At 31.8% G+C, this 12,651-nt stretch overlaps 1 protein-coding gene and 1 long non-coding RNA gene across 5 annotated transcripts in view; one reads left to right on the top strand and one right to left on the bottom strand.

Moving 5' to 3' along the window:
* The window catches only part of LOC139518784 (uncharacterized), a 310,064-nt gene that overhangs the window by 25,076 nt on the left and 272,337 nt on the right, over positions 1-12,651 (bottom strand). The gene's annotated exons all lie outside the window — the stretch shown is intronic.
* LOC139518794 (uncharacterized) lies at positions 7,376-12,070 on the top strand. Its single transcript, XR_011663455.1, has 3 exons — positions 7,376-7,479; positions 10,507-10,594; positions 11,290-12,070. It is a non-coding gene; the product is annotated as an uncharacterized lncRNA (long non-coding RNA).

Here is a 12,651-nt window from a genome sequence, read left to right on the forward strand (position 1 = left end):
AAGTGTAGAATGGGGGAATGGAACCAATAAATTGATCGGATCCGAAATGTTCTTCCCAGTAAAGAGGAGCACCTATTATTTTGTAGGTAATTATTATTAGTGTCGGTGGTCTCACAAGTAAATCAGAGTGAATATTGCATGCACATTAAAATTAGCAGAGAAGAGACAATTATCAACTTGTGTATTATTCATTTTCTCGCAGTTATTTACGGTAAATCAGCTATATAGACATAGGAAGATGTGGTGTATGTATATATATATATCCTGAGACTACTATAACACATGTGTTATAGTAGTCTCAGATATATCCGAAAACAGGTGTTTGGTTCTAGTACTATAGTGGCTATAGTATATGACTTTTAAATAACAATTATCAATTATATCTGTATTCTGTGGCGGGTCGAATGGGATGGAATCCGGGGTTGGCCTCCCCTAGCATTTTGTGAGCAATCATTGCATAAATGATAATCTCGGGAATCCTCTCAAGTTCCTATATACAAGGTGATAGGACGTTCCGTTGGAATAGGTTACCTGTGCATCAGGAAAAGTTTTAAGGCATAGCGTGAAAAGGTAACCTATTCCAACGGAACCGAACGTCCTATCACCTTGTATATAGGAACCTTAAAAATATGTGAATAGGTCGGGAAAAACTCTCTTTTGACACTTAGGTATTGCACTGTTGCATTACACACCAATCAAAACGCAAACAATATGGGAAAAGATAACTTTTTTACCTACACAATATATGAATAAGGTATACACTTTTGAAATCTAAATTATATGAAAAGGGTGGGGTAACCGTAGAAAACCAGCGGCAACGACACCCCTTATTTAATGGAGACATGTAGATCCGCCCATGATTTTACATGTAAATCAAGCCCCGGGTATTTGTTGGCATAACGGTAACCACGAAAGGGGGGGGGGGGGGGGGGCTAATTAAAACACGAGGAATTATAAATATACAATTCAACAGGGGTAGAGTGCATCGAGGAATGGGAATTAAAATTGTCTCTTCACGATGATCGAAAAAAGTATCTTGCACGTTATTTTCATCATCTTGTCTGAAACACTCTGAATAATGAGCTTCAAGGCGAAAACAAGGCATGTGAAATACTAATAACATACACTTCTTTTTTTATACGTTGCATGGACAAACCCAAATCCCTCAACAAAAATTGCTTGATTCATGTCATATCAAATAAATTACAGCGCGGAAAGGTAACTTTAATTTAATATCAAAACTAAATTTTTGTTATATTTTTCAATAAATTTATAAATCTTAATTAGGCATGCGTTGCGTGAGTTCCATTTCATGAGACCTACACAGATTTCTATAAAACAAATCAAAAAATTATAAATACAGTTTTTCAATTCTTTCCGGCATAGATAAAAAAAAATATGTATATAATCTATATATACGATTTGGTTGAATTATTTCACTTCATTTTAATGATAAATCCTTTAGTTCTTAAATTTTTAATTAAAATGAATTTATCATTTTGATATCTAACGATAAACTTTTTAAATTGAAGTGACATGGTCAGTAACCTAATTAGTTGCATGGCTGATTACCATCTTACAGGTGACCCAGTATTTTTCCATATGACAGTAGCGTGTACCCTCGGGGTTATATCGGGGTGTGTATAACTTATTTTCTGGGGAACATCCTGTCCACGTGTAGTACTTAGCATATATTGCAACAGATGACATTAAACAAATTTTCTTTGTAGCATCGGAGGCAATTTCATGTTCGACCACACAAAATATTTCACAAAAAAGATATGATAAAATCAAAAGAAAAAGATAAAGAAATATTAACAAATAAAGGTGGAATTGAGTAAACGGGGATTCGTGTTTTTATGAGCTTATTTTCAGTGGACAACAACAAATGGAAGTTTTTAACGACCTTGTGTGACCTATAGTTGTTAATGTTTGTGTCATTTTGGTCTTTTGTGGATAGTTGTCTCATTGGCAATCATACCACATCTTTTTGACTGGCTATATACATGATATAATATATATAGCATGCACTTACACGGTCGGTCCAGTGGACATATTTCATACTAGATAACTTATACAGTAATTCTGTTTATATATATGAAAATTATTGTCCGATCTGATACACGTACCTATAATGTACAGAATTTTGAACAGCTTCAAATATATGGGGTCCGTAGAAACACCGCAAAGGACCTCCTTAGTGCACTAAGAACAAAAATGTGCACTAAGGACCTACTCCTTTCATAATTTTAAATTATATTTTTTCTAATGTTTTCTCGACACGTGCCTCAAAAAGTTGATTGTCACCTTTAGTATAATCGATAGCAATTCATGTTCGCTCAACCTTGGCCCGTGAATAATCAACTAGTATACTGATTAAACATGTATATGGTATTTCACATTGTTCTCTATTTTTTTTCATTTGTTTGTTTTTGCCGTATTTATTCTGTCTGCTATATTTTTTACTTCTAAATTAATAGCGTATTTTCAACTCTTTTCAGTTTGGGATTTTTCATCCTTTTAATTTTAAAAAGACAAATAATTGTGAACACTTCACGGAAAAGTGAGGATTGATATTTGGTTGCTTAACGTCCAGTTGCCAATACTTCATTCATTTTTCTAATGTTAAGAACTATGCCATTTATCAATATTTCGATTTGAGCGTTACTGATGAGTCTTGTGTAGACGAAACGCGCGTCTGGCGTACTAAATTATAATCCTGGTACTTTTGATAACTATCACAGCAATGTTTTTAAACATGTTTAGGAAAGGAACATATTTCTGATTCGATGTTTATATACAAATGCATTACAAGTATAAATATGTATAGGTTGATGTTTAGTCCCTTCGATGTTTTAGACTGTAAATAAATTATGACCAATTTATTTCTGACATCTTCTTCATTTTTAACTTTTGTGGATAGGTGTTTCATTGACAGCCGTACCACATCTCCTTTCGCTTATTTTTGTTGTATATATTTTTTAATTCACTTTCCTTGTCTTTCAAAATATAAAGTAAGTAAGTAAGTAAGTAAATTGTTTATTATAGTGACATGTGTAAATCAGCATAAATTTGTACAAAATATAATTACATATATAATACACCCGGCCCAATGGACCAATAAGTCACCTTTTACTGTTAGTTCAATATAAATGTTCTAATATCACGTGTCAATTGCCAATTTAAATTTAAATACAGATAATTATAGATTAAGAATTAACGATTGTAAAAGTTCATATATTATTCAACTAATGTTTGTGAAAAAGTTTAAGAATGTTAACTAGAGTAAACTGTTTGTTTTCTACGGAAAAGTGACGCTGCTAAGTATTTAGCTATTTTCCTTGGATGGTTCACCATTAGAAATGTTAATTTTCCCTGCTCATCTAGTTGCGTAAAGTCAGGCACCATTAATATCTCGCTAAAAACAGTTTGTCTGATATCATTATAAAATGTGCAGTTTATAAGAAAATGTAGCTCACTTTCAACATTTTGAGAATTACAAAATCGGCATAGTCTGTTTTCTACTGGTTCCCCAATATATCTACCAGTCTCAATTCTGATCGGTAATAATCCGCATCTAAACTGGGCTAGCACAGATCGCTCGTGTTTCGTAAGATTTAGTTTTACATAGTGCTCTAGTTCGAAGTTTGTTTTAAAGTTTAAGTAAGATCGTAGCTTTGGTTTATTTATCAAGGACTCTCTCCATATATCACTGTAATAAGTTCGTACAATTTGTTCAAAAGATTTTAAATCCACCATTGTTCTACTTTCGTAATAATGTAACATATTAAGTTTAGTGAAAATATCTTTAGTGTCACTACACCAATTGTTTGTGCAACGATCATAATCCATATTGAACACCACTTTCGTTAATCGGTCGTCTTCAAACGATAAAAGCCTATTCCAGTATCGAATAATGTTCACCCAATGCCGAAACTGACTTGGTATCCATCCAGTATCCCCATACAGTGCTAGAATTGGTGCAAATCTGTGAACGCCTAAGTAATATCGAATTGCTCTGTTCTGTACGTTGTCTATTGATTGGAACTTCCTATATATTTATTCCATTATTTTTATTTGATGCCGAAAATAAGAATACGAAGTTAAGGTTTATGTACCCTTCTGTAGCCATTTTTGTACGAAGTTTTCAAACCTCAATTGTATCAAAACTAAAGATATAATAAATAATAGAGATAGGCCATTTAGTACACGTTCCAAGGGGAAACTTGATGTAAAGCATTATTTTTTACTGTTTCATTGCATTTGATAGAAAAAGAGGACTTTGTGGCAAATAAATCAAGATTTTTATAGAAAATCCACAGCCTTTAATACAGAGATTTTTGTTATAAAATTTGAAACATAAATTACTCATTTGATTTTCTATGATGTGCTAGTGTTTATTTTTTACAAAAAGTTCTAAGTAACCTGTAAATTCCAAAACACCTCGTGCGGAGTCACTAAAGTCGAGCGCACCCTAACAGGTGTACTTGATTTTGGCCATATTTATACTTGTCTTAACCAATAACTACATTTATAAACTTGTTTTAAGGAAATCAATGCTAGCACTGCATGCAATAATCCTATATCTATCAGTCATCAAATTGCCAAATATGAGAGTACAAGGATAAAGGCTGTGGATTTTCTATAAAAATCTTGATTTATTTGCCACAAAGTCCTCTTTTTCTATTAAATGCAATGGAACAGTAAAAAATAATGCTTTGCATCAAGTTTCCCCTTGGAATATGTACAAAATGGCCTATCTCTATTATTCATTATATCTGTAGTTTTGATACAATTGAAGTTTGAAAAGTTCGTACAAAAATGGCTACAGAAGGGTACATAAACCTTAAATGCTATAAATAAGCGAAGTAAAACAACCGTTAATAATTATGTATATGAGCATTATATCTATTTATAAAATATTTTAAATACAAGCAGACATACCATTTGTGACACCAATTTCATTTATTTCCAAATCTTAAAATCATACATTTCCGTTCTTTAGCGTTTCTTAATAATGGCAGAACGGGCTTAAGAGTCATATGATTAAGTTAACTAAATAATTTAGTTTTCCCACATCATTAGCGGATTTAGGGGGTTAAAGCGAGCCCCCCCCCCCCCCCACCCCCGGTTGAAAATCTTAAAATATTTTTTGTATTAACCATTTCTTGTTTTAATGTTATCTTTACTATAATTTGAATATCTAGCATTGAATAGGGTGACACGTTGTCGCTACACTTCTTTAAATATACACAAGTCATAATAACATTGGCCAGAGGGTGACTTGATAATTAGAGGACCAAAGGATTTAATTAAGACAATCCAAGGCTGCTATCTCTATATTTTATTATATATATCTTTATTAGCCTCCCTTAGAGTGATACAACAATTGCAAAACGGGTAGATACGATCTGTAATCAAATAATTAACCTTATAAAATTAATACTTAAAATTTTATTTAGAGTAACCATATGCCGGATGAACAAAAAGTGTGCCATTTATTGAAAAACATATGGTTTGGTATAACATGAAAACTTCTCTAGTGTTCTAAACATTTCTCACATAACCCCTCCCCCAAACCCCCACTTCAAGCTCTGGATCCGCGCCTGCCCATAGTGCTTATTACATTATAAAATAAAATGGTATTCATCTTCAATTGTTGAAATAAAGATGAATTGTTAAAAAAAAAAAGCATTGACACCAGTTTAAAGTTATCGTTCATAGAAGACAGTTATGATTTATTCTATAATTCTCTTTTTAAAACGTAATATAATTTTACCTCTTGGAGTTTTTCTATATGTTACTTCTGTAATCAGATTTTGAAGAACCCCATGGACACCACATACTCTCAAATGTCTTTCAATGAATAATGATAGTATGTAAACTCTTGTGTTGTTAGTAAGGAAATGAAATATCAAAAGCATTTGTTTCTCAATTTTTATCTCAAAATAGGGTTCTTTAAATAAAAAAAAGCTTGCATAGCAATTTCCTTAAAAACTAAATATATATAACAAAGGCAAAGTTTTAAAACACAAAATTTATTTTTTATTTTTCTTTCATAAACTTGAATTTATACCACGCTAAAACGTTAGGTTAACAACCATTGATTAATCAATAAGTAACGATCAAAAGACAATTGTTTATTGGATTAGGTTGATTGAACATGATGATTCGGGAATCTGCAATAAACCGTTGGTCACGTGGCGAGTGGCAGGCGTTGATTAAAAAGTCATTAACTTCAAAATTACAAAATCTATTGATACCTAACTTTATAGATTTGAGGTATTTAATCATATCCTCTTATATTCATGTTCGCTGTGATCTTAAAACATCGTTTTAGTGTCCTTAATGCAAAAACTTTCTTCTTAGTGCACTAAGAAGTCTTTTGCGGTATTTCTACACACCGAAATATATGGCCTTATTATTGGTAATATACCATATTAGTGTCACTAATGGCTTAACGTGTTACCAAATTAAAAAGAAGAAATAGGCTCAAAACCGCATTTTTAACTTTAGATTTTTTTTCAATCCCAAAATAGAGAAGAGGTCCGGTATACAGACTTATTAAAAAGTCCAGATGAGAAGTTTAACTTGCTTTTCTATTCCCGGCACTTTTAACTTAACCCATGCAAAAAAAAATTCAGTACCTGGTTACAGTTGCGCATTGACAAATTATAATCTTTCGATTAAATGATCTTAAATCTATATGGTCTTTATTTTAAAAGTTATAAAATCTAAATGTAAAGTGATCTAAAATGTTCAATATAAATGAGTATTTTCGCTGTGAAATGAATCTAAGGTCGTCTAAAAGTGTATACATGTGTATTTGACCCGACTACTGACTACATAGTAACTATTCATTATGTACCTATAAGGGGGGTCTGAGCGGGACTCGGGACTGTCGAGGCGTATTTTTTGTAAACGTGACACATGAAAGTCAAATTATGAGGGAGGGTAGGAGGGGTACTGATCCCGAAATCCCGAGCTTAAAAACACGAAATCCCGAAATCCCGAAATCCCGGGCTTAAAAAACACGAAATCCAGAGGTCCCGAAATTCGAAAAAAGAATTATCGTATCCCGAAAGGGTCAATCCCGAAATCCAGAGCTTAAAAACACCCGATCCCGCAGTCCCGATAAAGGTCCTATCCTCCCTCAAATTATTGTGCCGTGAAAACGCGAAATGAAGTTTAGCGGGACATGGGAAATTACAAAAATAGCAGAATTGTTCACTTACATAGTGTACGCGGGATGGCATCATGTGAGAATCTAAAAAAATAAGTAGTAACTAAGCGGGATCCGTGAACAGAACCCCCAATGAGACCCCCATTAGTTGTGGCTTATTTTGGTCTTTTTAGTTAGTTTCCTTCCCCTACATTACTTGACCGTTTTTGTAAAACAACAGCACTCGAGGTCTGACAGTATTTTACCAAGAAATGCACAAAATATTCAAAAAGAAGGCCTAGAAAATTTAAATATTGGTATGCACACATACTCCCCTATCAGCACAGACAATTATATTTTTGTAAAGGCGCCAAACTCGTTTCTAATATTTATAATAGAACCGAAAAGAAAATGGAAATGGAAATGGGGAATGTATCAAAGAGATAACAACATGACCAAAGAGCAGATAACAGCCATAGGTCACCGATGGGTCTTCATTGCAATGAGAAAATCCCGCAACCTGAGACTGGGGTGGATCTAGTCATATAAAGGAGGGGTTCCCAACCCAGGACAATTTTTTTTGTGGGGGGGGGGGGGGGGGTGTCCAACTACATGTCCCCATTCAAATGCATTGATCGTCCAATAAAGAAAGGGGGTTCCAACTTCCAACATGTCCAACCTTCAGCCCCCCCCCCCCTGGATCCGTGCCTGTGAGGCATGCTTTAGCTTGCCATTAACAAAAATGTATACTAGTTGAGTGATAATGGACGTCATACTTAACTCTTCAATATAAAAAAAAGAAACTAAAATAAAAATCATACAAAGGTCACAAAGGCCATAACTTCTGGCTCCTGAATTAGGAAAAGTGCAAAATGCAGTGAGGATAAAAGCCTTTACTGTAAATTCCTGAAATTACAATTATATAAATCATCTCACATCTTTGTGCATTTCTTGAAATTGGTCATATTAATAAATGCATGCAATATTTTCAGAAAATTTCAATATATAGGCTTTTAAAAGTCAATCTTGTGCATGATTATCAATGATTATACTCGCACAATTAACACATGTGGTTCTCAAAACTCAGAGGTGTCTATGCTATTTATGACAACATTTTAATCAAGTATAAATTTACAAAATATGTTTAGAACTATATGATTTTTAGGTTTTTAAGCATAGATATAGTAGGTCAGGATCTGCGAACTCTCACTGACTGACTGAGCACATGAATTCAACACTAGTTTTTTGGTGATGTTGGTGTTGGTGTTGTTTTGTTTTGTTTTTCTTTTCTGCATCTTATGTTTTGCCTTGGCATTGTCAGTTTCTCTTTCATTGCCTTTGGTTTTTTTTGTTATGTTAAATAACAAGTCACAAGAGAGAAAAAACAAAAAAAATATGTGAAAAAATGGCTTAGTTCAGTATATATTAAGGACAGAGATAACAAATAGCTAAATAAGAAAAAAGAAAAAAGAAAATTCCTTTTCTATGTACAGTCAATTGTCTGATAATCTAGAAGATAGCCTGATTTGGTCTAATTCTCCTGAATTCTAGCAGGTACTTTATTCCAACTTTTTTAATTCAAACAAACCATGTCTTAGATAGTCTTGGAATTAGAATACATTAATCATTGTTAATCATAAAATTTTCATAATACTTTGGTGAATTATCTATTGATATAATCATGATAATTAAGCTCCTTTTTAATTTTTAGGGATTTTAAATTTTTAATTTAAAGTTAGGGATTTTTCCAGTAAGTATACTATTAATAATGCTTTGAGCAATTTTCATGAAACTTGGTGAATTATTTTTGTATAACATAAACATGATAATTTTCCTTTTAATTTAAAAAAAAATCTGATTTATGTCATTGTACTATCATGACTTGGAATTAGGATAGTCTCAAGAATGCTTTCACAAATTTTTATGAAACTTTGGTGAATTGTTTTTATATCTTGACAAACTCCCTTTTTATTGTTATGACCCAAAGTGGAGGGGGCATAATGTTTAACACTTGTCAGATCTTTTGTCCGTCTGTCCCAAAGTTGTTTTTTGTTCTCTTACAGTACTTTAGTTTGCCTCAACCAAATTCAATTAAACTTTTACAAAAGCTTGTTATCACAATTCTCATATCAAGTTTGAATTTTGGTGATGTCAGTGTTACTGTACTAGAGTATCAGAGTTATGCCCCTTTAGAAATGGGGAAAATATGCTGAATTTTTGGTTTCCTGTTCTCTAAAATTTAGTTTGTCTCAACCAAATGTTATGAAATCAATACACAATGCTTATCATCACAAAATACAGATTAAGTTTGAATTTTGGTAGTGTCTCTTTTACTAAATTCTATAGTTATGTTCTTTAAAAATGGAAAAAAATGTTTCGGCCTTCTAACTTAAGTTTCCCTCAACCAAATTTTATTAAACTTTAAAAAAATACTTTTTATCACAATTTTAATCAGATCAATTTCAAATTTTGGTAGTAAAACTTTTACCGTTCTTCAGTTATGTTCCTTTAAAACTTTGAATAATATGCAAGCTGGAGTATCATTCCCTATTTATCATGTATATTTTTTTATAAGATGCAGAGTTAAGGAACTTTAGTTGTTGCAAAGTTATTTTAAAATTGTCCATTTTCAAAAACTTTGAAAGGTTTTAGAAATTTATGGATTTGTTAAAAAAAATCACAGCCTTAAACTTATAGTCACTTGAGTTATATATCTATAAATGGAGCCAAATTATATACATGTTGTATGTCAATAAATACCAACAGGCTATTATTTGAACTTGGAATTATTTTTAATTATGGAATTTGCCTGATTTCTTGTTATTGAAATTTTTAATAAATTCCATATTTATTCTGTACTGAAATGTTCTGTGCTGCGCACAACACTTTCTATTACAATGAAGATAGTATATTTTCAATAGAATGTACTGTGCCGCGCACAACACTATCTAACCAAAATACATTGTATGGAAAGTGTTATTAACCGCTCAAAAGATTATAATACCAAATACACATGGAATTTATTAAAAATTTTAAACACAAGAAATTATGCAAATTCCATAATTGAAAATAATTCCAAGTTCAAATAATAGCCTGTTTACCACTGTTTGTGCATGTTTTGTTTTTTTTTGGAGGGCAGGGGTCTTATTTGCACAGTGCTCATAGTTTTTTAGTCGATCATTAAAATTCATTTAAAGCTTAAAGACCAGCTATAAGGTCAAGAAGCTTATCAAGCACTCATGGTTTAGATTTTTATTAAACACACATTAATATACATAATGTACATTAAACAGAAAAAAATAGTGATGCAAGATGTCATTCAACTTTTACTCTTTTATGTATAGGACAAGAACTATAGAAGATACAGAGAAATTATATACAGCAGAAATGATAGGCAATGTAAAATTTGCAGAAGCCAACTAAACCTAAATGGTAAGGCACCTTTTAATTTTAAAAAAGTTATTGAACTTGAAAGATGATTACTAGTATCATGATTACTATAAAAATTAAAAGATGTGGTATATTAAATATGAAAACTATCATGGCTTTGAGAAAGCAATTGTAGGCCTGTTACGACCTTCAATAATGAGAAAATCCATACCCTATACTATAGTCAAAGTAGGCAGCTATAAAAGACCTAAAGATGAAACATTGAAACAATCCAAACTGTAAAACTAATCATGCTAATTGCCTGGTTTATAACAAAATAAATTACAAAAAATAAATATGACCGGTATGAAACAACAACAACAACAACCACTAAATTTTAGTGTCAGACTAAACTGACAAAAGCTACAGGCTCTGAACTTTGGACAGGCACAATAGGAATATGGCAAGGTTATATAAAAATAAGATGTGGTATGATTGCCAATAAGACAACTCTCCACCAGACAACCAATGATGTAAATTTCCTGCAAACAGGGACTTGACTTCTGTAAATCAACTAATTTTTCGTGAATACTTTATTTGGCATTTTATACTTTCTAGTCTACATCGCAGTTATTTATTTTTCTCGAGTTCAAGTTTACTTAATGTATTTTAATAAGGAAAGATACACATGAAAAACATTTATTGCTGTTTCTCTCTCCATTTATAACATTTTATTTGTTTATTTTGTGTATTTATAGGTGATCAGACATCTTGGTTTTCATGATCAATAGGTCATTACTGAAGAGGAAACTTATAGTTGAAATTTATTTACATAGTGCATAATTGGATTAATTTGAAATGGAATGTGTGCTTTCCTGCAAAAAAGAAATAGGAAATTTCAACATTATCACATGATAATGACCATAAACAAAATGGAGTTCTATCATAGATACACAAAAACACTATTGCATAAAAGCAACAACATATCTTAATCAAAAGAAAGGAGAATGCTGAACAAATACTATTTTGTTGTTGAAAAAAGGAACACCAGTTTTATCCACTCATTTACATCGCTCCCTCATATCAAATATACAGAAGAAGATCATTGAAGAACAATTTGCAAAAATGATTTCTCTTAGAATTGAAGGGAATTGTTTAGTGAATGGAATAATGTATTCACTGAATTCTTACGTAGTGGATTGAATAACTGTACACAAGCTGAAACAGAAGAAATTCTAATTTAAAATAACACGAAAAGTGTTTATTTTATTATTTAATCTGCAAATATATAAACAAATTCTTTAGAACACCACAAATGGTATGACATTCAAATTGGTTGCTTATTAATGTATCGCATTGAAACAATTACAAAGAAAATAGAAGCATTTGCTCCAAAAAAAATTATAAATCAAAGTTAAATTTATAAAAAAAAGTCTAAACAATACCTAGATCTAAACAGTCAGACTGTATTATTTTCAATGTCATTAAAATGTTGAGTCAAACATTTATTAAAGTTTTAAATATCATTTGCATCAATTATACAGTCTTGTTATTATTATATTCATACTGTTTGTATACATGGTGTAGTGAAGAAATGTTCAACAAGTAAAAATAAGGGAAAACATTTCCTTAAGGGAAATTTGATCTTCAGAAATTTCCTTAGAGGAAATTTGAAGAACAATGATTTCCCTAGAGGAAATTTGTTGTCTTGAATTTTCCTCCAAGGAAAAGTGTTTGTCAAAAATTTCCTCACAGGAAAAAGTATTTCCTCCAAGGAAAATTTGAAGCTACAAATTTCCTCACAGGAAAAAGTATTTCCTCCAAGGAAAATTTGAAGCTGCAAATTTCCTCAAAGGAAAAAGAATTTCCTCTAAGGAAAAAGAATTTCCTCTAAGGAAATAGAATTTCCTCAAAGGAAATAATTATGCAGCAAATTCCCTAAGGGAAATCTTTTTCCCTTGAGGAAAAAACAATTTCCCTTGAGGAAAAATCTTTTTCCTTCAGGGAAATTTGATTTCCCTTGAGGAAAAGTACTTTTCCTCTGAGGAAATTGTTGAAAAAAGGGGCATAACTTTTTCAACAGTGGTGCTAGATCCAAAAAGTTTTAGGACAAATATCAG

Source organism: Mytilus edulis, chromosome 4 (genome assembly GCF_963676685.1).
Source record: "Mytilus edulis chromosome 4, xbMytEdul2.2, whole genome shotgun sequence".
Lineage (NCBI taxonomy): Eukaryota > Metazoa > Mollusca > Bivalvia > Mytilida > Mytilidae > Mytilus > Mytilus edulis.